The sequence below is a fragment of the Manis javanica genome, chromosome 9, assembly GCF_040802235.1.
Source record: "Manis javanica isolate MJ-LG chromosome 9, MJ_LKY, whole genome shotgun sequence".
Classification (NCBI taxonomy): Eukaryota; Metazoa; Chordata; class Mammalia; order Pholidota; family Manidae; genus Manis; species Manis javanica.
In genome coordinates, this window is record NC_133164.1 from 122,637,313 (window position 1) to 122,661,393 (window position 24,081).

Consider the following 24,081-nt stretch of genomic DNA (forward strand, 5'->3'; position numbering starts at 1 on the left):
TGTGGGCACACGTGCATGGGCTCCGGGTGTGTAAATCCCCACAAGTGGGTTTGCAGGACCTTTTGGCATGTTCGTGTTGAACCTCGTGAGAAGCCACCACACAGACTGCCGAGACGGTGTGCCATCGTACACACCCACCACCAGCAGAGGAGGAAGACGGCCACTCCACATCCTCACCGACACTTGGCATCCTCTGTCTCTTCATTTGACACCCGGCTTTTCTTTATAAATGCTCCGATGGCTGTCCCAGAGCCCTGCCTGAAGACCGTCCTCCTGTCTCGTTCCCTTCCACATGGCAGAGGAGGGGGGTTATCACAAGAGCTTCCGCTTAATTAAAACGTGTATCCCAGGGCTGGAAGTGGAGTTTCAATTCCATAGGGATAACCTAAACTGGCTCCATGGGGAAGGAACAGGGGAAACTGCTCTTGGATAGAGAGCTGAGTGTGTCTTCATCTATAAAAGATGTATGTGAATTAAACCTATATATTTAGAAATATGTAAATAAAAACATATATATTCAGAAAAGCTAAATCAAAGACTGTGTGAACTTACTTTTCTCATATCAACATTCGTTCATCCATCCTTTCATGCAACCAAATAAGCAGGCATTGAACACCTCCGTGATGAAAAGCGCCGAGAGGGCAGCAGGGAGGGGGAGGGAGGCCTGGTGTGCTCGCCTGCGGGCCACTCACAGAGCTGCGGAATCCCCGTGTCACGCCCTTCTTCGTGGAAGTAGAAACATGATCACCTCCTAAAATTATTTCATCAAAATGCAGTTTCTAACACAGCTGGATTAAGCTATTGGGAAATATTCTATTGAAGTACAGTCCAGTCTTCTCCAGCCATAAATTGATGCAAAGAATGTTTTAATTATCTATTATCCTCAGATCCCAGAAGTTAGAGTTAGAGAAGTATGAATATAAAAGAGTGTCTCAGAGAAAAATACAGATAAACCCACAATATTCTAAAAGAGATGTGTGAGGAGTGAGTATGCCTGTATTTTTAAAAAAGAAAAATGAAAAATATATCAATCCAAGCAATGGTCTCAGGAGCTTGGGTGTCAGCTGATGCCCAGTCTCTATACCAGCAGGGCCCTGACATGTCCCCCGGCTGTGGACACAAGCCCATGGGTTCAACTTCTGGCACTGAGGCTGGCTGCTCCCTGGAGAGCAAATTCCGTGCCACCTGGTCACTCCAGATGTCAGCGAGTCATGGTGATATATACATAACCAGGTGCTGGTCTCAATCAGGTATACTGTACACTATCGTTCAAATAAATCTAAATGTCTTAAAGGGAAGGAGACACTGCTGCAGTGACACCGACCGAGGACCTGGCCATTAAGCCATCCGAGACTCCAGAATCAGTGAGATGTTTGACAGAACAGGGACACACTCACACTAGCAGCACTGCTCAGCCCACATTTCAAGGGCAGGACTGAAACCACGCTTCTGCAATGGGCAGCTTGCGCCCTGGAAGGACACTGTCATAAGGACGCAGCAGAGGCCCCACCCTCCCTCCGCTCACCCTGGGCAAAGCGAATCTCAAAAACAGAGGGTGCGTAGCTCTGAGATGAAGAAAATAAAAAAATTAATAAAACACTGTTTCCAAGGAGTGCTCAGATTGTCCCCCCATGGTCATGGGGCCCCCTCGTTCTTCACTTTCACTGGGGCACCATAATTTGGGAAAATGGAGTGATCTCAAACTGAACTGCCAATGACTGAAGGGCCAAGCAGCCGGAAGGGAGTCTTCACCCCAGCACACTTACGAGCCGTGCACACTCCCTCTCGCCTCTGTGCACATGCAGGCTGCTGTGCTCCTGCACCAGAAGGACCAAAAATGGACTCCAAATGCACCCATGGCCCAGCCTACACTCCAACGGCACAATGAGTCTTGGTAAAGGTGAAGCACCATGTGGGCTACTGCATACAGCCCGTGACCGGCAGCATGTCATGCCATGCAACAGCTTCCTTTAAATTACTTCTTCTTCCCTTACGTGCAACATTTTCTAGCAGTGGCTTCTTCAGCCCTCTATTTGGCACAGGGTCCAGATACCTGCCTAACTGATGGGCTCACCCACAACCCTGCAGTGGCACTCCAGCAGCTAGCACAGGCTGCACGTTGCCATCTCCCAGGTGCAGTTCTGCTCCCAGATTTGCACAAATGCTCTTGAAGTATTTAGACACCTTTGTGCAGGAGACCAAGACTCAGTGCCAGCACAGGGGCTGGCACAAACTGCACTGCTTGGCTGGTGAGACCCTGGGTGGCCACGGGGTGCTGCATTTCTGTCTCTGGGCATCAGTAGAAATTCCATGTTCTTATCCCTTAATCTTGTGGCTAACAGGTAAACTGACACATTGGTAAAGAACTGTTTTTCAAAGTCAGAGTTCAGAAGGGCACTGAGAAGCTTCTGTCTGGAGAGCTAGACGGAAATGTTGACACACATATTACCACTGGAATCAAGCTGTATAACATGAGGCTTCCTGCAGTCATGCATCCGGGCCACACTCAGTCTGCCAAGCATCCAGGACTTGTGTTTAAGTCCTTCCATCACTGCCATTTCAATTTACCTTGGTTCCCAACATTCACTGAGTGCCTCCTAAACAGGGGCATGAAAGCTCAAACTAGAGAATGGAAGGAGGGCAGGACAGCCCCTGCCTGGGGCAGAAAGGGTGCTGAGCGCGAGCAGAGACTGTGACGTAGGAGCTCAAGGCAGCCTTTGCAGCCACATCCAAGGTCTGGCCTCACAGCCAACACAGACGCAGTGGTCGGAAGAGGCTCATGGATCCCGGAGGCCTGACCCCGACAGCCCACGATGAGGCCAGGAGAGGGGTGACCCACACCTCTCCTTGTCACCCCTCACCTGTGACGGCGGCACCTCCCAGAGTCCTTTCATGGCATCTTGGTTCTGAGTCTTTAGACACACAGCATCTGCTCCATCAAAATGATCCAGCAGCATAAGAAAAGTGGAAATCTAAAATGAATTTAAAAAGTGTGTTTTTCCTCTTTCTTCCCTCCTCCCTCCCTCCCTTCCTGCTGACGCACGCACACGTCACGGAATGCTGGTTTGTGCCCTGACTTACTCTGGCTGAATCGCGGGGCTGCAGCAGGCACACGGCCATCAGACCCGCCAGATGCACAGTGCAACCCAGACACAGCCGGCTGACAGAGCGTTTGCTGGGGCACCACATCCCCGCCAGGCACACGAACGCCCTGTCCGGCCGTATGGTCCCTGATCAGTCAGAGCCTGTGGTCCAGCAGTTGCCACAGCGCAGCACTGGGGCAGCGTCCTGCTGAACGGCTATGCTGAATTCCATTCTTCCAAAAAACAATGAAAATATTCTTTTCCATTTTCATTTCTGCAGTTCCGAGCCCATTCAGGAGCACCTGGGCTAATGCGCCGGCCTGCCTCCCCGCACAGTGGCAGGAGAGCCCCACCCTGGCGGCACCTCAGGTCTGGAGAGGCGGGGGGGTGGGGTCCTGCTGAAAGGCGGGAAGCGGGAGAACAGGAGCGGGCAGCCCGCAGGACGGGCGGAGGAGGAGGCCTGCGTGCCCGACGTCGGTTTAAATCGTAACTATCTTTTTGCTTATTAGACATTTTCAAATTGTCTCAAAATAAAGCCCTTAGACCAGTGTTCATAGTGGCTATGATATTAATAAATTTGACTCTTCTCCTGGGATGTCCTCTCCTGAAACTCGAGAGTGGCGCCTACAGCAAATCCTGAAATAGGGCCCGAAAGCTGCTTCCTGTAGCTGAGTTCCGAGCAGATCTGTGGGGCGCCCCACCCAGTCCCCCCAGGTGCTAAGCGGGGGGCCTCCCGTCGTGGGAGCAGAGCCGCCAGCTCGCTGTACCACCCAGGCCGCCCCTGCAGGTGGCTGCGGATTCACGTCCCCTCTGGGACCCGGGACCCAGCAGCTCAGCCAGCCTGCGCCCGGGTGGGCGGCCCGCGGCCGGGAGTGGGGCCCGGCGCCCAGCAGCTGCGCGTTCAGTGGCCAGCACCAGCCCAGTAGCCGGCAGGTGCACGGGGCAACAACGGGCGGGCTATCAGTGGGGGGAACACCACCCACACTCAGGCGCAGGGGGACAGGCACGCCCAGCAAAAACAGGGCGGGCCTCACGGGGCTCTCTCCCCTCCCTGGCTCACCATCATCCTCAGGAAGATCAACTGCAGAAGATGCTATTGATCTGTGCAACAATCTAATTTCAAAGGGAAAACTCTCTCGATGTCACATTCATTCTCGGTGGCAACAGCCACAATCAGGCAGCGGCCGCCAGCCCCAGCCAAGGGCTCCGTGTCCTCACCGCAGCCTCAGAGCCAATGGACACATGCCCTCCCTCTCCAAGCAGCAGGGGGAAACCCGGGGAGCAGGGCCGGGAGTCCTGAGGCAGCCCAGCAGCACCCCACCCTTTTTCCTCAGCTGTTCAGGGCTTCTAAGGGGGTCCATGGGGCAACGACCCACAGTCTGGGGCCTGGCGGAGGTCTCAGCCTGTGCACCTCATGCTGGTAGGGACCCAGGTCCCTCCGTTTAAACCATCCCTCCGCCTCATTCCTGCACGCACACTGGCGACAGCACCTTTAGCTCTGGATGTAACCACACACCTCTTTTTGTGACTGAGTGGAAGACCCCCACAATAAAAGCAATATCAGCAAATGAGGCATTGCCAAAAATTAACAGGAAGCACTGGTGAATTGTTGGTCCCAGTGGTGAACGATGAGTGGGGTACCAGCCCAGCAAGTTGGGGGCTACGTCTCCCGTGCAGTTTGCACAGCGTGGAAAAGAAGGTATTGTACACTAGGCAGCAGAATGTAGCTCCTGAACGTGCTGGAATTTCTGACACACAGAAAGGAGGACAGGCTACCCTGTGGGGTGAGCCATGGCCGCTGGCTGCCTCCCTGTATTTTTAGGTATCTGCCAAAAACTCACTGAAAATACTTGGAGGCTTAGATTGAGTTTGTTCAGAAGCCAGAGGATGAAGAAAATGACTTCCAGAGGGTCCCTCCAGTGTATGTTTCCAGGAAAAGTGAACAGAATATCTTGTTTAAGTGTTTGTGAAAGATTGCAGACAAGTATCTCTTGAGACACAATTCAATTAGTACAAACTAAGCTGACTGCATTTTGTTTTCAGAGTTTTGATTTCATAAAGATTGTTTAAACCCTAGAAATTGAAAGGTTCTATTCAGGAGGCCCCTATATAGATTTCAAGAAGCTAAACCCTAGAAAGACTCTGTATCAATGTCAAAATATTACAATTTCCTAAAATGGCCAGTGGGCCCTGTTACCTAGGATTAGCAGTGAAATTACTACTGATGGGCAGTAGGTTTTCATAAATCCAGGGAGAATTATTGCCGCCATTATAGCCATTAAGCATGCTGTAGGGATATTTTATTTCTTCTCTAGATTCAAAATAAGGAAATCGTTGAAAGAAAAAAATTTAAAGAGGAAGAAGGGAATCAACATGTTTCATTAGAGACCATAAAGGAAAATGTCCCTGAAATGCTGTGAGATCATCTGAACACATACAGAACAGAGCCATGAAACGGCTCCATGCTCAGAGCTGGTGGGCAACCGATTAACAAATACCTGTTTTTCCAGCAAGCCAGACAAGATTTTCTCCAACAGATTCCTCTTCATAGAAAAGTATGTTCTGGCCCATTTTTGTCATGCAGGTAATTTTTGAACTTGGAAGCTAATTAAAATCATATTTCCAGCATAACTCTGCTAACTCTCTTATGGATGACCAAGCTACAGATTTTTATAATCCACTCAGTCATTTTTGTATCCTTTTGGTGAGCTCCCAGCTGCTCTCTAGTAAGCACTTGGCTACCTAGGAGAATAATGCATTTGTCCAGCATGTAAGTTACAATTTTCCCCATTTTTTCTGTCGAGCTTGGCTTACTAATAAGCCACCCAAGAAGTGGGAGAGAAGAGAAGAAACTGGCTTAAGGGGCACAGAATAAGAAAGGAGTCATATTATTTTTTCTTGGATTATATGAGTTTAAATTTAATTCTATTAAAAAATGGTAAACTTAGCGAACCCACAGAAGTTTTCTCCATTGTGAGAAGAGTGTCAATATTTCCACCAGGTCTTAACTCTTCAGATTTCACCAACTTCCATACATCCAGCCATCAGTATACTTTCAACTGAGGCCACAAAATCCAGTCCCACAGCAGCTTCTGTTCGTTCCATTTTCAATGACAGGCCAAGCACCTCACACATCTCATGTCTGTGGAGTGGCCCTTGACCCCCTCATTACCCCCCAGGGAAAGGTCCTACACAAGTCACAGACCTCAAGTTCAGGTGGGCACGACATATTAGATGTGAATTTTGTGTCTTCCTCAGTTCAGTTTTCTTCCAGAGGCCCTGACCACCCCCACCCCTCTGCCCCACGGGAGTTCTCTGAAGGGTTCTGATTCATTGTCTGTCTTCCCAAAATGAATGAATTAAGGAGATTTGCTTTTGAAAACTTCACAAGTTAGTGAAGTATAAAGATTCATAAACAAAAGTCTATCCAAGGTGGGCTATCAAAAGTGATATTATACAGGGAACAACAAAATCCTATGAAATATATTCAAGAGAGAGAGAGAGAAACTTGGACAGGAATTTGTCATTAATTTGCTGTCACTATTTAACTTCTAAGTCTGGGTCAACTTACAGATTGAATAAGTATGAATTCAAGTCTTCATTCAGGTCAGTTACAAAATATTGAAAGGACAGTGAGAGGGACAGACACACTCATGGTAAGAATTCATTAACCAACCTTCTTTAGGTAAAATAATTTAATCATCTATGGTTTTTTAAAAATATTAGGAAAGGGAAATTTTTTTAAGTGGGTAATTTGACAGCCCTGTGAGAATGTCTCCACTGAGGAAAATTCTTCTAAAGAAACAACTATGAACGATAGCACAGCCCTGCAAACGAATACCTGCACAAATAAACGGGGATGAGAGAGACCCCCCCTGAATCGCCATTTGGTCACCATCATAGTAATCATCCAGCCATTAGCAATGTGCATCCAATGGATGGTAAGACCTGTGGGTAAAAGATTATTGAGTAACAGGATAATTACATGGTCTCAAAGTATCTCCCCATAGACACTAATTACAAGAGGTAAAACAGTACCTTTAAAGTAGCTAACTTCGCAGTGGAGAGAGAAACTAGGGGGCCCACATTAACCAGCTGATTGAAGTCAGCATCCCAGCAGTGGGGCAATCAGCATCACAGGGCTCCTGGCGCAATATGTGGTGAGAACACAGCCTCTGTTTTGTTGCATTAAAAATATACATGGCTGTTATCCAACCAGGAGAAAAGATAAATCAAGGTTCATTCCATGCTTGATTTGTGTACATTAAAAATATCTAGGTCACGAAGACAAGGAGACACTACTGGGCCATCAGATTAAAAAAGGTTGAGAGCCGTGATAACAGAATACAACTTTGGTCCCAGACTTTTTCTCCTGTAAAAGTCATTATTAGGAAAATTGGCAGTTTAAATGAGATCTGCAGATTACCTAATAGTGTAATACCAGCATTAAATTTTTTGATTCATATATTTCTACCACAGTTTTGTAAAAGAGAATGGCTTTGCTTTTAGTACATGGCCACTGAAGTATTTAAGGATAAAAGGTAAAAAGGTTTATATATATGTAAAGATTGAGGAGTCTGGTTGGAGAGTATACAAGTATTCTTTAAATCATTTGTGCAGTTTTCATGCAAATTTAAAATTACATCAAAATTAAAAGTAAAAAATACGTATAAATTAGAATGTGCCCCTTCCATGTTAAAGAGTCCAGTCTAGTAATTTCCCATTAAAAGAAAATCTGTGAGATCATGTCTAAAGTTTGCACAGGATATACTCTAAAACATGCCATTTATACGTAAAGTTGCACATATTAAAATCACATCTCATTGCCGTGGTGTTTCAGAGCAGAACCAGATTCCCTGCCACTCCCTGCTTGCACTTCCTGTTACTGCCACTTCCAAAATTTCTTCAGTGTATTTTCCTAACAAGCAATAGTTTGACTCTCATTTCATTTGGGTTTTTTTGTTTTACTGTTTTCTAAATCATTTCCAACAGCTTGAAAGGAAATAGAATGCTTACCAGTCTATTTGGATTAGTAATACCTCTTAATTAAATACCACCTGTAAACTTCATAAATTATTTTATCTCCTCTACTGGATTGTTAGTTAAGAGATAAATTAAAGTAAGTCCAAACAGCAAATGCAGAGGTGGGCCAGCAGCTTTCCCCACTGCTGGACGCAAGACCACTTTGGTTGCCCCACGGTCATAGCCTCTTTGAGCTTTTGCTCTAATTACTTCTGCAGGACCGTCCGAGTCAGGACGGGCCGTATGTGCACCTTCCACAAGAACGTATCGGGTGCTCCCCCAGGGTACTGCATGCAGAATCACACCAAGTCCTTGATATCCTTGCTTTATTGTCTGATACACACAAAACAAAAACAAAATAAAGCTTTTCGTTGGTGCTTCACAATCAGCTTTTAAATTAATCAGACTGCTCATCAGCTCCCATTTTCTGGGAATGTTATTACAAGTTCTATCTCCACAACATTCGCTCCAACTATTTTACTCATCACACATATTTACGAGGTACCTACCATGTTCAAGCCATCTTGCCTGATACCAGAACTGAAAACAAATGCATGGGACGTCCTGTCTCCTGCCATGGAGCTTTCTCTGGCTCCAGGGCAGTATATATCACTTTCACAGTGCTTATCACATTCATTTGGAAGAGTTTGCTTCCGTTCCGGACTTCCCATTGGATAGATAAGTGCTGACTTTTGTCTTTTTTCTCTAGATAAACGCTGTTCTTTATTTCTAGCCAATGCATAATACTGGCACAAACACTTCGAAAAATGAGTTGAAAATTAAATGAAGTAAATGCATGAGGTTTCTTAACTTGGCTAGATGGCAGGGACGAGATCAAGTAAGCCTGGAACGAAGAGTCTGTTTGATGAGGAGAACGCAGAGATTCTACAAGAGTGTGAGTATTTGTGGCTTGGCGGGGTGACACCCCTAACTCCCGTGGCCCGGCCTGTTGACCCCACCCTTCAGCGGGGAACAGCCCTAGCCTCTGTGCAATGCGCAGGGCAAACCCCCGCATCATGGGAGAGGTGGGTGCCAGGACTCACAACAATTAAGGGGCTGAGCAAAGACGCATCATTTTCAGTATCTCTGTTTGGCTGAGCTGCAAGTATCAGAGCTGCGAGTGGCTGGTGGGGGCTGTTTGGGGAGGGGACCCAACAGTGAAAAACAGATCATCTAATTCACCCACAGCTCCTCCCGCCCTCCGCCACCCACTTAGAATAAACAGAAGAGGCAGAGATCCCCTAGGGAGGTGAAACACAACCTAAAGAAGACGATCAGAGCCATGATTTCTGTTCTATGAATTACAGGAATGGTGGAGACAGTACAAGGGGTGGGCCTGCGAGAGAACGAGGATGCCCTGACCTCGTTCTCTCGATTTGCAGGCTAACACCAGGAAAGTCCCGGGCAGATGGTGAGTCGTGCACCCCAATGGTAAGGGAACTGAGAGAAGAGAGGCGTCACTGTACTGTGGGATGCTCGGGAGAAAGTCTTCATGTGAAGCAGGACATGTGCTAAATGGAGCCTTAAAGAATTATTTATATCAAACATATATTAGAGTACTTTTGAGAGTTGCTTTTGGGGCTCTGCCTTTCTGCACAATGAGCCCTGGGCATACAGCCAGGCATCTGAACCCAGGCCCAGGCCCAGCCGCTGCTTCGTGCTCAGTGGGGTCTCTTAGACTGTAGGAGACATGAGGGTGAGGGGTCCCTACAACTCTACTTCCAGCCTAAATTCATATGCCTGCAATAATATTGCTTTAAAGTTTATAAGGCAAAGTCTGACAGCACTACAAGGATATATTTCTAAATCTACCACCATACTGGTGGTTTTAATACACCTCTTAATATATCCATCAGGCAAACAATTATAAGATATATCTGAACAACAAAGTTAACAAATTAAATCTAATGGTTATATGTCAAAATACTATAGCCATCACCAGGAGACTTGATTTTATTATTTTCAACAACAAATGAAACATTCAGAAAAATGAACTATGTATTGATTTACAGGATTTGGAATACAAGGGCACTTCCTTCGCCTTGAATTAAGGGTATATGAACTCAAGAATTAGATACGTGGTAATATATCTTCTGTTTAACTTTATTTTGGAGACCCTGGCTTCCACAATATTTTCATAAAAAGAAACTAAAAGGAAAAAGAAAGAGAGAAAGAAAACAGCTATTATTCTTAGGTGATATTATTGCCCACATAAAGTACTATCAAGCTCTACAGATTAACCTTTTGAATTGATAAGATGATTTAGTTAAGCAGTTGGAAAAATATGTATACAAAAGTAAATTGCATTTCTATACATGGGCAAACCTCCAAATGTGCAGTTTAGAAAGAAATGTTGTACAACACAAGAATATAAGAATTCCAGAAACAAATTGAACAAAAATGATTCAAGAGTTGATGGAGAAAATTATAAAACCTTATTGAAAGGTATTAACAAGTACTTAAATAAATAGACATACCATATTGATGAGTAGAAAAACTGAACACAGGCCATTCTCATCTTTAACGTTTCTCACATGCACACATTTTAGTTATGATGGTTTAGTTCCCTAACTACCAACCTCCAGCGGCCCTGTCTGCACAGCCATTTTCACAGAACCTTTACTGTGACTAACTGAACAGAGTGCAAACTCCACTGCCAGCTCTTCGGTCCACAGATCATGACACAGGTACCAGATGCACCTCACGGGCAGTGACCAATCGCATCGCTGCTCAGTCACTGCACGTCTGTTGTTCGCTTCCCGCACAGAGAGCAAAGCTTGAGGTTGTGTTGTCTCCTTGGCTTCCAGTAATAAACCCACACACCACTTTACAAAAATGGATAACTGAGAGCGGAAATCATCCAACAAAGAGGAAAGGGCAGTATATTCGTTTCCTGTTGCTGCTGAAACAAATCACTGCACACTTAGCTGCTTAAAACAACATGAACGTCTTCTCTCAGAGTTCTGGAGGTCAAGTCTGGAATGAATCTCGTTGGGCTGCAATCAGAAGGTTAGCATTGCTGCCTTTCCTGGAAGCCCCAGGAGAATCCATCCTGCGCCCCTTCCGGCTTCGGGAGGCTGCCTCGCACAGCTTGGCTCACGCCTCACCACTTCAGTCTCTTCTGTCTTACATCACCTTCTCTCTCTGACCTCCTGCCTCCCGTGATCCCATCAGGTCCTCTGGACAACACACTACAATCTCCCCATCCACGACCCTTAACATAATCTCATCTGCAGAGCCCTTTTGTCATGTAAGGTAATATTCACAAGGGCTGGGGATTAGGACCTGGTGCCCAGCACCCTGTGCAGCAAAAGGCAGTAACACCAGATATGAAAGTAGGTGAGCAGAGGACGGCTGACATGGGAATGTTGGCACTGTCACTCTTGGGAGCCTCCAGAGAGACAGGCAGAGGGACTTAGAGAAGATGACGATGTCCCAGAGGAAGCGGAGGGCGCCCAGATGCACTCACTGCCCAGGCGGCGCAGAGAGGCCATGCTGGCAGCCTCCCAAACTCAGGAGTGCAGCGTCTCCGAGGCTTGGGAAAGACGCTCGCTCCACGTCACACGTTGTGTACAGAGAAATGAAACTCACGCATTCTCAGAGTTTCTCACGTTTTAAATTACAGTGTACTAAGTAAACATTCATTTTACTATTTTTTCACTTCCTATACATTTATAAGGGATGGGAAAAGCAGCTTTAAAGTTTTGGCAAAAAGTTTTAAAGGTCACAGAACCATTGGAATTATCAAACAGCTTTGCACCGTTTGGGCCTGCACGGACGTTTCCCAGCTCACAGCCCTGCAAAGGGGGCACTGCCCACCACATGAAGGCCACGTGGGCATAGACTAGAGAGGCAGGCCCGGCAGAACCAGCCCTACAGAAGGCACAGGGAACGGGCGCTGTGGTTTGGGACAGCAATGGCTACATCTCTTGAACAGAACAGACCACACACATGTGGAAATCCGCTATCGCCTACCCAGTAGGAAGGAGGAATTATTCCAGATACACTTGAAAGGCAAGTCTTAGACTTTCTCAACAAAAAGTATAAAAGAAATCACTCTAACGGGGACAGGAAATGATTTCTTCATGAAGCCCAAAGGGAAAAGATTGCTAATATTGGACTTAATTAAAATTAAGAATGTCTATTCATCAAAAATCATAATAAGGCAAGTGAAAGCACAAGCCACAGGATGGAAGATGCAGTAGTTAAACCTGCGGAGTCTTATCACTCAGAATATAGAAAGAGCGGCCATCAAACAGAAAAAGAATAATCACTCAAAAGAAATTGACCAAAAGGCACCAGCTGACAGTTCACAGAAAAGGAAAACTAAATGGACAGTAGATACATAAAATTTTCAACCTTATCAGCAATCAAGAAGATGCACATTAATACCACAATATCCAGAGTGGCAAGAATTGTAAGTGCTGATAACAGCTGCCAAGGAGTTGAAGCAGTGAGAACTCTCCTGCACTGCTGATGAGTGTGAATGTATCAAAGAACTTTGGAAAAACTTGGCACACGTTACAAAATTTTACTATGTCCCTACTCCACGACACTGCAATTCCACTTGTAGTTGTATGCCCTAGAGAGTGTCACCCCAGTGTCTGCCAGGGGACAAGCAGAATAACCACGGCTGGTGTGCAAAAGGGAGGGGAGACCCAGGGCCCCCGCAGAGAGATGGAACGAGCACAGATGCGCACACACCCGGCAAAGGGAGGGGGTGGTGTGTCAGCCTAGGCGCTCGTTCGGATGGCCCTCGGAACCAAAGGCGAATGAAAATGGCAAGTCAAAAGAATACCTCTGTGAACCCATCTACACAAAGTCCAAAACTAGGCAAAGCTAAAGTAAAGTTGCACAGAGGGTAAAACTCAAAAAAAAAAAAAAAAAGAGGGAAAAACTAGCATAAAATTCAGCATGGTGGCCCCTTGTACAGACTGTAAGAATGAGAGAATTCAGAAGAGATATTCAGTGGGCTCGGAGGTATTGGTAATTTTTTGTTTTATATCAGGTATATAGAGGTGTGTTTCTTTTATGATACATAAATGACAGTCTTAATACCAGCATATATATGCATATAGGTAGATAGATTATGTGAACTTTTTCGAACCAAAGTTTTAAAGCTTTGAATGCTTAATAGATCATTCTGCTTGGAAATTCCCTAAATATACTAAAACAAGGAACAACGACACAAGATTTTGTGGAAACTGAAAAACCATGCCATTGCTATGACAGAAAGACTGACAGACCTCCCAGCAAATCTAGAATTCTCTGCAGGCCTTTGTAGATTTTTCTGTCATTAGCTAAAAGCGAGTTACAGTTCTCTTTCTAGATAGATAATTCTAGAGAAACACTTCCTGCAAAGGCTTCTGGGTACTGTATGTGCTTGCTTGCTTTCGAAGCACAATTCCATGTTAAACTGTATGGCTCCATTAATCCCACCCCAAGTAAATCTTGCCCATTGAAATTATAAATTCCTACAGGAGCCAAACAAAAAACACTCCCAGGCCAAATGTGGGACAAACTGCACAACTGTACAGATGATAGAAAAAGGACTGTAACCCACAGAAGGAGATAAATATCTGTAAGCTCATAGTGACACAAATGACTGAGTAAATACTTAAGTAGGGTGAGGGTCTAACCCTCCCTTAGAGTAGAATTCCAATTAATAATGAGAAAGGATGTAGGCAAACACCACACTGCCGGCACCCACTGCTGAATGCTAAAATTCCTGGGTGAAAGTTTGATGATAGATTGGACAGTGGCAGAACTCCAAAATCTCTCTCCATGAGATACTTACCTGGCAGACACCACTTCAGCCAAGCGATCAGAGTTCACACCTTCAATGAAGAGGGACACCAGCATTGTGTCCCCCTGTGGCAACACACGAGGACATGTCACTTCGCTGGCTTCTGCTCCAGCCACAGATGAGGGACATTCAGGGAACCCAAGTGGAGGGACATTCTACAAAATAACCGGCCAGCGCCCTTCCAGTGTCAAGGTCATGCACCGAACGAAGCCACACTGAGGACCTCTCACAGACGAGAGGACCCGAGGGAGATGAGAACGCTAGACGCTAAGCACAAAGTCAGATCCTGGACCAGAAATAGGAAATCAGTGGGAAACTGGTAAAATTCCAATAAGGTCTGAAGCGCGTGTGTGTGTGTGTGTGTGTGTGTGTGTGTGTGTGTGTGTGTCCATACACATGTGTGCACACCTGTGTGTGCATATTGGCTGTGCTGTCACTTTCCGCCTTTACCTACTCGTCTCCTTGAAATTCATGCCTGTGCTCAAACATCTGACCTATCTGAACATCCATGCTTCGGGCAAAGCAACTGGATTAATGCTCTTCTTTAATACATTCTTGACAGTTTTCCTCGCGCCTAGTACAGTGATTGACAGATAGGAGTCCCTCAATGAATGTGTTTGACTGAAAGGATATCTTTATGTACAAATGGTATGAAACACACATACACACACACATTCCACCATTCTAGAGATTTGATCGATGGAAGATGTTATTCAAGAAACTGGCAAAATAAATAGCACAGAACAGTTTAAATTCTCCATGAAGGGACTGTGCAAGGCTGCTGGCAAACGCTTCTACTCCACGTTGACGTATGTAGATTTCCATGGCATTTCCCACTTCAAAACTTATGAACACCAATCAGAAAAGCTGATCTGTTCTTGCTTCTGAGCAGCAGCCGTCATTCTAGCAGCATCAATGAACACATTCTATGCCTTACCGTTTCACTTCCCGAAGCTGTCTTGTGTATCAGATACTTATTTTGGCTGCCATGCACACAGGCCAGACCCCCTTTTTGTGCGTCCTTCTTCCCTTTACAGTTTTGTGCTGCTTTTTAATTAAAAGAAAAGTTTAAGATGTAATTCAGTGTGTCAGGCAAGAAAAAAAAGGAGAAAGGACCCATGAGCTGGAAAAAGAAAGTCACACATTTGCAGATTTTTAATGAAGAGGTTTTTAAAATATTTTCTTACATAGACAAAGTTAATGCTTTGGTAGGTGAGTTGTAAAAGCTTCTTTTCGTTCCATAATTATAAGTGAAATGTTCTTTAATGCGCAATAATAATGTTCAAGCTGGGCTATTTTGCAGCTAATAATTATACACAACAGCGTGGGGCATGATAGCTAACAGAAAGTTTTCCTTCCTAATGTATTACCCACATCTTCTCTCCCTGCTACCTGCCTTATTTGCAGCGACTCTGCTTTTTAATCTGCTCTTTATTCTGGGAATAGAAGCACCACTTAGTCACTTTCTTAAACAAAGAATGTGAGGCAAGACTGCTGACTGGCTGAAATCACTCCCACACAAAGCAAAGTCTATAATAGACTTGCTTTTTTAAAAAAGAGAAATACACACTCAAACTACAGCTTAGCTTCAAATGCGTTTGCTTGAAGCCTCAGTATTAAAAGGTCAGAAGTCTGCTGTACAGTTTAACACTGTGTTTCTGAAACAGGACAAGTTGGCAATAAAGCAGAAGCTGTCGAGTCCTGGCACCAGATATCAATTTCTTTGCAGATGGAGAAATAAATTTATCATTGAACGGCCACATTTGTTATTATGGCATGCACCATTTCCGAGATTTCTTGAGGTTAGCCAGCTGTGTACTCGAGTCAGCATCTCCATTAGCTTCTCAACCAGTGTTTCCTTGGAATTGCTGAATATATTACGTGATTTTCTTTGAAAAAAGAAAGCAAGAAATAAGATGCCACATGTAGTAAGAAAAGCCATGCCAGATAAAGTTAAGATTTGGTTGGAGACATTTGAGGAAGTCAACTTACCTCAGACTGAGTGTTCTGAAGAGTTTAAATGAATCAGCTTCTGTTTAAATTTGAAGAACCATAAAAGGAATGTAACCCGGATGCAGCGGTTGATTCCGCAGAGATCAGCGGTCCTGACTTGCAGTATACCTAATGCTCATTTGGACAGTTGCCTGGACTTCTTCAGCTAACATTTAGCTCATTTCCAGCTGCTCTAAACATACCTCCTTCTTAATGGCTCGCAATAAACTGACCATATGGGTTAATACCGAGTCAATCCTTTATTTTCCCTTGCTATTATGAACCATGAAAAACTATCCTTTGGTAGAAATTTGCAGTATATATTCAGCCATATCCTGAACATATTATTTGGAAAAGTATAAATTTTACTTAGTACTACAGGGCAGTTAGGATGCAGGTTTCAGAAGCCTCGCTGTGCTGCACAATTCAGGACATGGGTCACTACAAAACTAGGCAGCATTCCATAACATACTTGAGAGGCTGTAAACACATACCTTGCTACGTTACAGAATCTAGAAATTACTCCTGTTTCTTATCCATAGATATATCCAGGATTTTCCAAAAGCTTCCATAAGTTTATAGCACAATTGAAATATTTCATAACTTTAAATAGTAGAGTAATGTAACATTAGAACTTGATGGGAGCTTAGGTATGGTGTCCTCTCCTCTCATTTCACAGATGAAGAAGTCTATATTTCAGAGGGTATTTTACCCAAGGCTTATAAAAGGCCAATTTTTTTGTGACATCACCCCACGAATCATCAAAATAGATTCCAATGGCGACATGTTCCATCCCAGTGGCTTCTCTGTGTGCGTGCTTACATAGGTGTGTGTTTCACTGAAGAGCGAGACTTGGCTTCCACTTCTGGGAGTGGATGAGGTTGTTTGGAACAACATACACAACAGAACACAAAATGGTGGACGATGTATGCAAGCCTCAGATGGCTAACAAAACAAGGAAACCAGATACCTTTGAGATAACAGAAAAGTGGGTCTCCTTTTTCTCTAGGAGTAGATGCCGAAGTGGGAGACACATATGAGAGTCTGAGCTGTTTCTGGTTCCTATGTGGTAGCCACAGTACAAAACTTAAGAGTCCAGAGCGTGCCCTTGGCGGGGACCTTGCTATACACCGTACCCGCATCTTGGCTCCAAAGAACTACTCCCTGAGAATCAGAAGACACCAGAAGTAAGACCATCCCATTCACAGACTACAGGTCAGATTCTAATTGTCTGGGTTGCCCAAAGTACTTAAAATAAGAGGATCCCACATAGTTAGTGGCCCTCAAAACTTGCCAGAAGTAGAAAGAAAAATCGTCTCCAGAGGAAAATAACATTGTCCTATACATTATATTAGTTCTATCAATAATTGCTAAACAGAATGTATAGCCTAAAATTACAGATAAGTAGACATATGAGGAGATGATCCATCCTGAGGTGGAGCCAATAGAAACCACATCTGACAGAACCAGACCTGTGAGAACTGCAGACACTGGAACCACCAAAGGCCCTACCGTGACTCCGCTTGCTCTGTTCGAGCAGGTGAGCTCTGAATTCTCTAAATTAATATTTGGGATATGAACCTGGAAACTATAAAACATAAAAACCAGATTTTAAAATGGACCAACGTATATTTTAGACATGAAAAATTCAATAGATGAATTTAACAGCAAATTAGACAGAGCTGAAAGGTGGTTGGAAAAAAAAATGTCCATAACAACCATGGAACAGAAAAGAGAAGTTTCAACAAATCACTCATAAGTATTTTTAAAAGGAACTTAAGGTAGGGAACTGGCTACATCACAAGGAAAAGCTCAGAGTCCAAACAGGACAGGGCGAGACCGCCTGGAGATGCGCCCCAGCAAGAGGGCACCAACATCTCCCACGAAAGATCGAAGGGGACGCGTGAGCGTGCTTGCGCCACAGTGCACTTCTCAGCAAGAGCTAGGATGCGGCAAAACGGTCGTTGCTCTGAGCAAGGTGGGAAACGACCGAGCTCACCCACGCTTTTTCCTTCATTTGCTAAAGCCAGCAAACCTATCCAGAATTTACCTGTCATAGAACTCTGGTCTCTGCAGCCTGCAGTGGTCAGTGACCCTGTGAGACAGAGCAGAGCAAGGAAAAGTCAAGGAATGGCTCAGACGGCAAAGAGACCAACAGCTGGGAGAGAAAAAAATTAGAGGCATAGAGGATTGGAAAAAATTGGGATGGTCTAATCTATTTCATTCACCACAGAAGAGGAGAGAGAAAATGTGATAGAGGCAATATTTAAGGAGAAGGACTCATGACAGTGTATGGTATTTTCACTTTACTAGTTTAAGTGAAGTGTGGAAATGTATCTCTTTATGTTCCTTTACTCTTTCTCTCTCTCATTTATAATTATCTTAAACATTTCCTCTACATACATTGAGAACCACAATGGACCATGTTATAATTTATGCCTCATCCAAACAATTTGAAAACTAAAAAGAAGAGGGAACTCTATGGTATTTACCTATGTTTTTTGTTCTTTTTATATTTCTTGTATTTCAAGATTATTTTTTTAATTATTTTCTTTCTATTCTAAGATTTTATTCATCCATTTTTATAGTAGCTATGATGGTGAACAATTCTTTTAGTTTTCCTTCATCTTAAAATGTTTTGATTTCTTCTTCATTCTTGAAGGATATTTTTGTTGGATATAGAATTCTGGGTTGAACATTCTTTTCTTCCAGCATAAATTAATGTTATTCCATTATCTTCTGGCTTCCATATTTTCCTTTTTCTTTTTTTTTTTTTTTACAACTTTTGAACTATAATTGATCTTTTAAAACAGCACATTTTTAATATATACAATTTGGTGAGTTTAGATAAATGCATATACCTGTGAAACTATCATTACAGTGAATAATAAACATACCATCACCTCCAAGGGTTTCCTTCCTTTCTCGTTTGTGCGTATGTGTGGTAGTGATACTTAACATGAGATCGACCATCTCAACAAGTTTTTAAGCATATAGTACAGCACTGTTAACTACAGGCATGAGGCTGTACAACAAATCTCTGGAACTTATTCATCTTGTATAACCAGAACTTTATAATCATTGAACAGCATTACCCTATTTCCTCCTTGTCCCAATTCCTGGCAACACCCCCCTATTTTCTGCTTCTGTAAGTTTTACTATGTTGCAGGATTGCAAGAAGGTGCACAATCTTGGCCTCTTGGTTTCTGATGAGAAATCTACTGTGGTTTTGAATTGTTTTCACCTGTCAGTAAGTTGGTATTAAACTCTTGATGGTACAAGAATTTTTTGTTTAGCCTTCAGAAACTGATCTTTCCTTGTTGTGCTGTACATCTCTTAGTTTATTCTGTTCAGGGTTCACTATGTTTCTTCAGCCTGTAGTTTTACACCTTTGCCAAATTTGGGGAAATGTAACCATTTTTTTTTTTCAAATACTTTTTTAGGCCCACTGACTCCCTCCTCTCCTTGGAGCCTGTTGACACAAAGTCAGAACTTGTTGCGGCCCATGTACCCTAATGATTCTGTTCCTTTATTTTTCCCCTGTTGTTCAGATTGGGTTGGATCTATTTTATTTTCAAGTCCCCTGATTCTTTCCTCTATTTCAGTAATTGTATTTATCAGATCTAAAATATTCCTCATATCTTTCCTTGCCAAGGCTTTCTGTTTCACTTAGGAGACTTAATTTTTTTACTTATTTCAAGTGTGTTTGTGACTGTTCACTGAAGCACTTCCGTGCCTGCTTTGAGTCCCCTTAGACACCCCTGCAGCTCTGTCCTCTCAGTGTCAGCATCTACCTCTTCTCATTCAGTCTGATTTTCTTTGTCCTCAGTATGATGAGAAATGTCTGTTGCAACGTGGACATATTGGGTATTGTGTTCTGAGACCCTCCATCTTATTTAAGTGTTCCATTTTAGCAAGTCTGCTCTCACACCAATCAGAGGGAGGGAGTGCCACCCCGTGCTGCCAGGGGAGATGGGAGTCCAGGTTCCCCTGGAGGTAGGAGTTCCCCTCTGCACATCAGCCTGGCTGGGAGGGGCACAAGCTACGTTCTCCACGTGGCCTTCACTGAGGGCAATGGGAGCACATCACGGTAGGTGGTGGTGATACCCTGACTCTCCATTCGGCCTCCTGCACTGACACCAACAGCCAGCAGCGGGGTGGGAGCCTCGTTACAGCCTGGCAAGGAGAAAGGCAAGGGCTCCCACTTGGCCTTTGCCGAAGATGTGTGTGGGGTAGAGCCACAGCTTTTTCTACATGTTTAGACGGAGTAGAGCATGATTATCTGAAAGTTATCCTCCTAGGCTGCCCTTTTCCTGGTCCTGTGGCTGGAGAGACGGTTTTGTTGAGGCTTTTTGTCTATGCCCGTTGGCATCTCTGGGTTTCCACCTTTTCCGGCCCCCAGTCTGGGATACACACACCAAAGAAAAAACCCAGGGACTCTGTGCCCTATGGTTCCTTGGGCTCTGAGGTCCTGAGCTGCTCTGATCTATTTGCCAAATTATGGAGTCTTGGCTTGTTTGTTCTGTGTATCGTGTCTGGGGTTTTTAACTGTACTTAGTGGGAAAATTGTATCTACTCCATTTTTGTAGACCTGGAGAGCTTTCAATAAATGCCAAGAGATTTCATTGAATTAACTGATTGGGGCTCAAATCATGTGAGTCTCATCTACCACAAAGATTAGAACCACTAATGTGCCTTAAAACCTCAATCAACTGAAAAGTTAAGAAAAATGAATAAATTAGTCACAGGGATGAAAGTATAGCATAGCTAATATAGTCAATGATATTGTAACATCTTTGTAGTTGACAGGTGATAACTGTACTTACCTGTGGTGAGCATTTAATAGTGTACATAACTGTTGATCCCTATGTTGTATACTTGAAGTGAATATGATACTGTATATAAACATTTCAATTTAAAAACTATATTGAAAGAGAAGAAAATCAACAATTCTAGTTAAGTGAATGTATCCATTAACTTAAATTTTCCTGAAGAGTTTTTCTTTTAACCTACATTGAAAGTCTTACTTAAATGTAAATGGACCTTTGTACCTTTTAAAATTGGTTAGCATAACTGAATTCTATCATTACTAAGGATTCTGCATAAACAATGTTATTTAGATTTGAACAGTCCGTTAAGAAAAAAACCCAGATATAAGAGGCAGCTAAATGTAATTTCAAAAATCTCTGGAAGTTTGGTATTGTTTTTATACAAATACATTAGTTGTTTCCTTTCTTTTGATATGTGTTACCCTATAATTCAGATATGAAATCCAGTTAGTTCAGGATTTTGATTTCCTTGATTCAAATTAATTGTGGTGTTAATCTCAGAACAATGATATGGGAAATTTTTAATAACAAAAGATTAGATAGTATCTATTTGCTGAAAATTAGAGTTGGGGAGTACCTATAACATATTTTTCACTCTTGATTGAGATAGTGAAAAGCTTTATAAATAATTAGCCCTGTTTTTTTTATTAATATCGCCTAGGGGGGAAAAATGGAGTAGGTAGAGAACAGGAAAGGGAGATTTTAAAATGTGGGAGGTCATGTCGAAATGAGGCAATCAATGGAAGCCACACAGTATAGTACAAGGAATATTTTGAAATAGTTATATAAACTAGACAAGCATGTTATTAAGAAAGAGTTTCCCCATTTCTTATTATTCTGTGATCAAAACTTCATGTGAAGATTTATCTGGAGAAAATTTAAATTCTACAATCAAATCACTCATTGGCTGAGAAGTAGATGGGGTTAGGGAAAGCTGACCTCACGTGGCAAGGCCCACATAAAAGAACTCTGAATTCTGATGACCCACGGCATGATGGTAAATAGGAAATCCAGCCATCTGTCTGTATGCCTGGCAATTGACACCACAGACATTTTCTACACCAATCAGTGTTTTTCCTGGGTTAACAAAATAGGCTCTATTTCATTCAATATTTTTAAAACTTAAGTACTAGATTCCAGAATGTTCCCTAGAAGATGGCCTATGCCATTATAGATGCTCTGGCACTAAATTGTTTATGATGAAATCCCTAGAATGATAAGTGAATTCTGTGTGTTCCTGGGCAGAGCTCTTTGAGATTCACCATCCACATACATGAACAAGGAACTTTGGTATCTACTATCCTCGTTCTTAGGATATTGTGAAGGATGAATCAGAATGCCGGTGAAAGCACTCGTTCAGTTTACTACTGAGGCTTAATGGACCACGCCCCAGCCCACAACTGATTTGTCATCGTCTCTCACGGGTCAGCTGGGAAGGGCTCGCTTGGGGTCTCTCGCATGGGTGCGTCAGACAGTGGCTCGGTCATTTGAAGGCTCCGCCAGACAAGATGTCAGGTGCCTCTTGGTTCACATGTCTGTCTGGCGTGACAGCTGGCGTTGTCTGTCTGGCTACAACGGCAGGGCCTGGCCAGTGGGAAATGTAGTCAGTCGTCACAAGAACAAGCTACAGGTTACATGATAGAAAATGGAATCGGAAGGCAGCCTGAAACGGAAATACTCAAGGTGAGCCTGAGGCGGCAGGAGGCACTGAGGTCTGCACCTCGGAGAGTGAGGGGCCTGAAGCACCAAAGGATGGGCTGAAGGAAGACTGGACAAGGGGGCAGATGCCAGCCTGGACCGCTATGGCTGGTCGTTTTTGTCTGTAACCGCCATCCTTTGGCCCTCTCAGCACCGTTCCCCGTCGCAGTGACTTTCAGCTCGGAGATACGACATGCTTCGAACTATGGAGTGTGAGCAAATATGTTTCCAAAGCCAAGCAGAAGCCTTAAATTTGAGGGCACTTTTTTGACTGCCGCTCTCTTGTCCCTACTCTCTGCCATGAGAACGTAAGATTGAAGAGCTCCAGGGCACTCATTCAGTCTGCTTCCTGGAAAAAGGGCAGATCCACAATCTCTCCACAGCCTTGAACACAGCTGCAGAAGCACAGAGCCACAGGCAGAGTGAGCAGCCCTCAGGTGTGTAACACAGGCAGCAAACCCTTGCTGTTAAAAGCCATTAAGATTTGGGGGGCGGGGTGGTTTCTTATGCAGTGTTACCACAGCAAAACTGACAGATACATGTACTTCACCATTTGTCTAAGGACACTCCCCTCACAATCTTACTCTTTAAAACCGTTCAAACTGAAGTCACCTTAAAAGTTGCATGTGTTTTCCACATATGTACTAGTAATATTTTTATTATCTTACAGCCTTCAAAACTAAGACAGTTTTAAGTTTGAGCAAACAAGAGAGTTCCTCATGTAAGAACAGCTGTGTTAACATGTTGGCCAAATTCTTCTCAAGAAATAAGATAAATGTAGCATTAATATTTCACATTGGTCCTGCTGAAAGGTTAGTCTTCTAACACCCTTCCAACTTCCCAATATCCTGCAGGGAAATTAAAGGAAGGTTAGACTTAACAGAACTTGGACTGAATGAAATATCTTTAAAATATTTTTTAAAAGATGTCACAGACAATATGCAGCTGAGCAGTTAGAACAATAACAGAATCATAACACAATAAAGGATGGGGAAACAAGACTTTTTCACAAAGGGTTCATGGCAAGAATTTTATGATTAAAAGAGTCATTTGATCCTATCCTCATGGCTTTGAATAACCCCAGTTTGATTTTTGAAACTAAAAGCTCAAATTCAACCCCATTTGTACTGTCAAGATGAGTAAATGAAAGAACAGATGTCTGGGGAAATAGAGTAAATCTAAGTGCTCTCTGCTGACTCAAGAGGTACAGAGAATGCTTGTGCAGAATATCATTTTTTAATGTTGATATAAGGAATAAAATAGTTAAATTAGTTTTTAATTTTATTTTGGTATGATTTTAAACTTACATTCCTAGATAGACAGGGAGGCAGGTAACTTTTTTTCTGTACCAACTGAGAATAAATTGGAGACGCTTTGCTTCTTTAGGCTTAAATACTTAAGTGTATATTTCTAATAACAAAGACACTTTTTACATAAGCACAGTAAAATTATTAGAATTATGACATTTAAAATTGACATATCCTATAATCTGATCCACAGTCCTCATTCAGACTTTGATAAACCCCAACCGTGTCTTTTAAGCAATTACTTTCTCTCCAGGATCCATTACAGGGTCATGCACTGCATTTTGTTGTCATGTCTCTTCAGTTCCCTTTAAATTGGAAGTGTCTGTCTTTGTTTTTTATTTTTG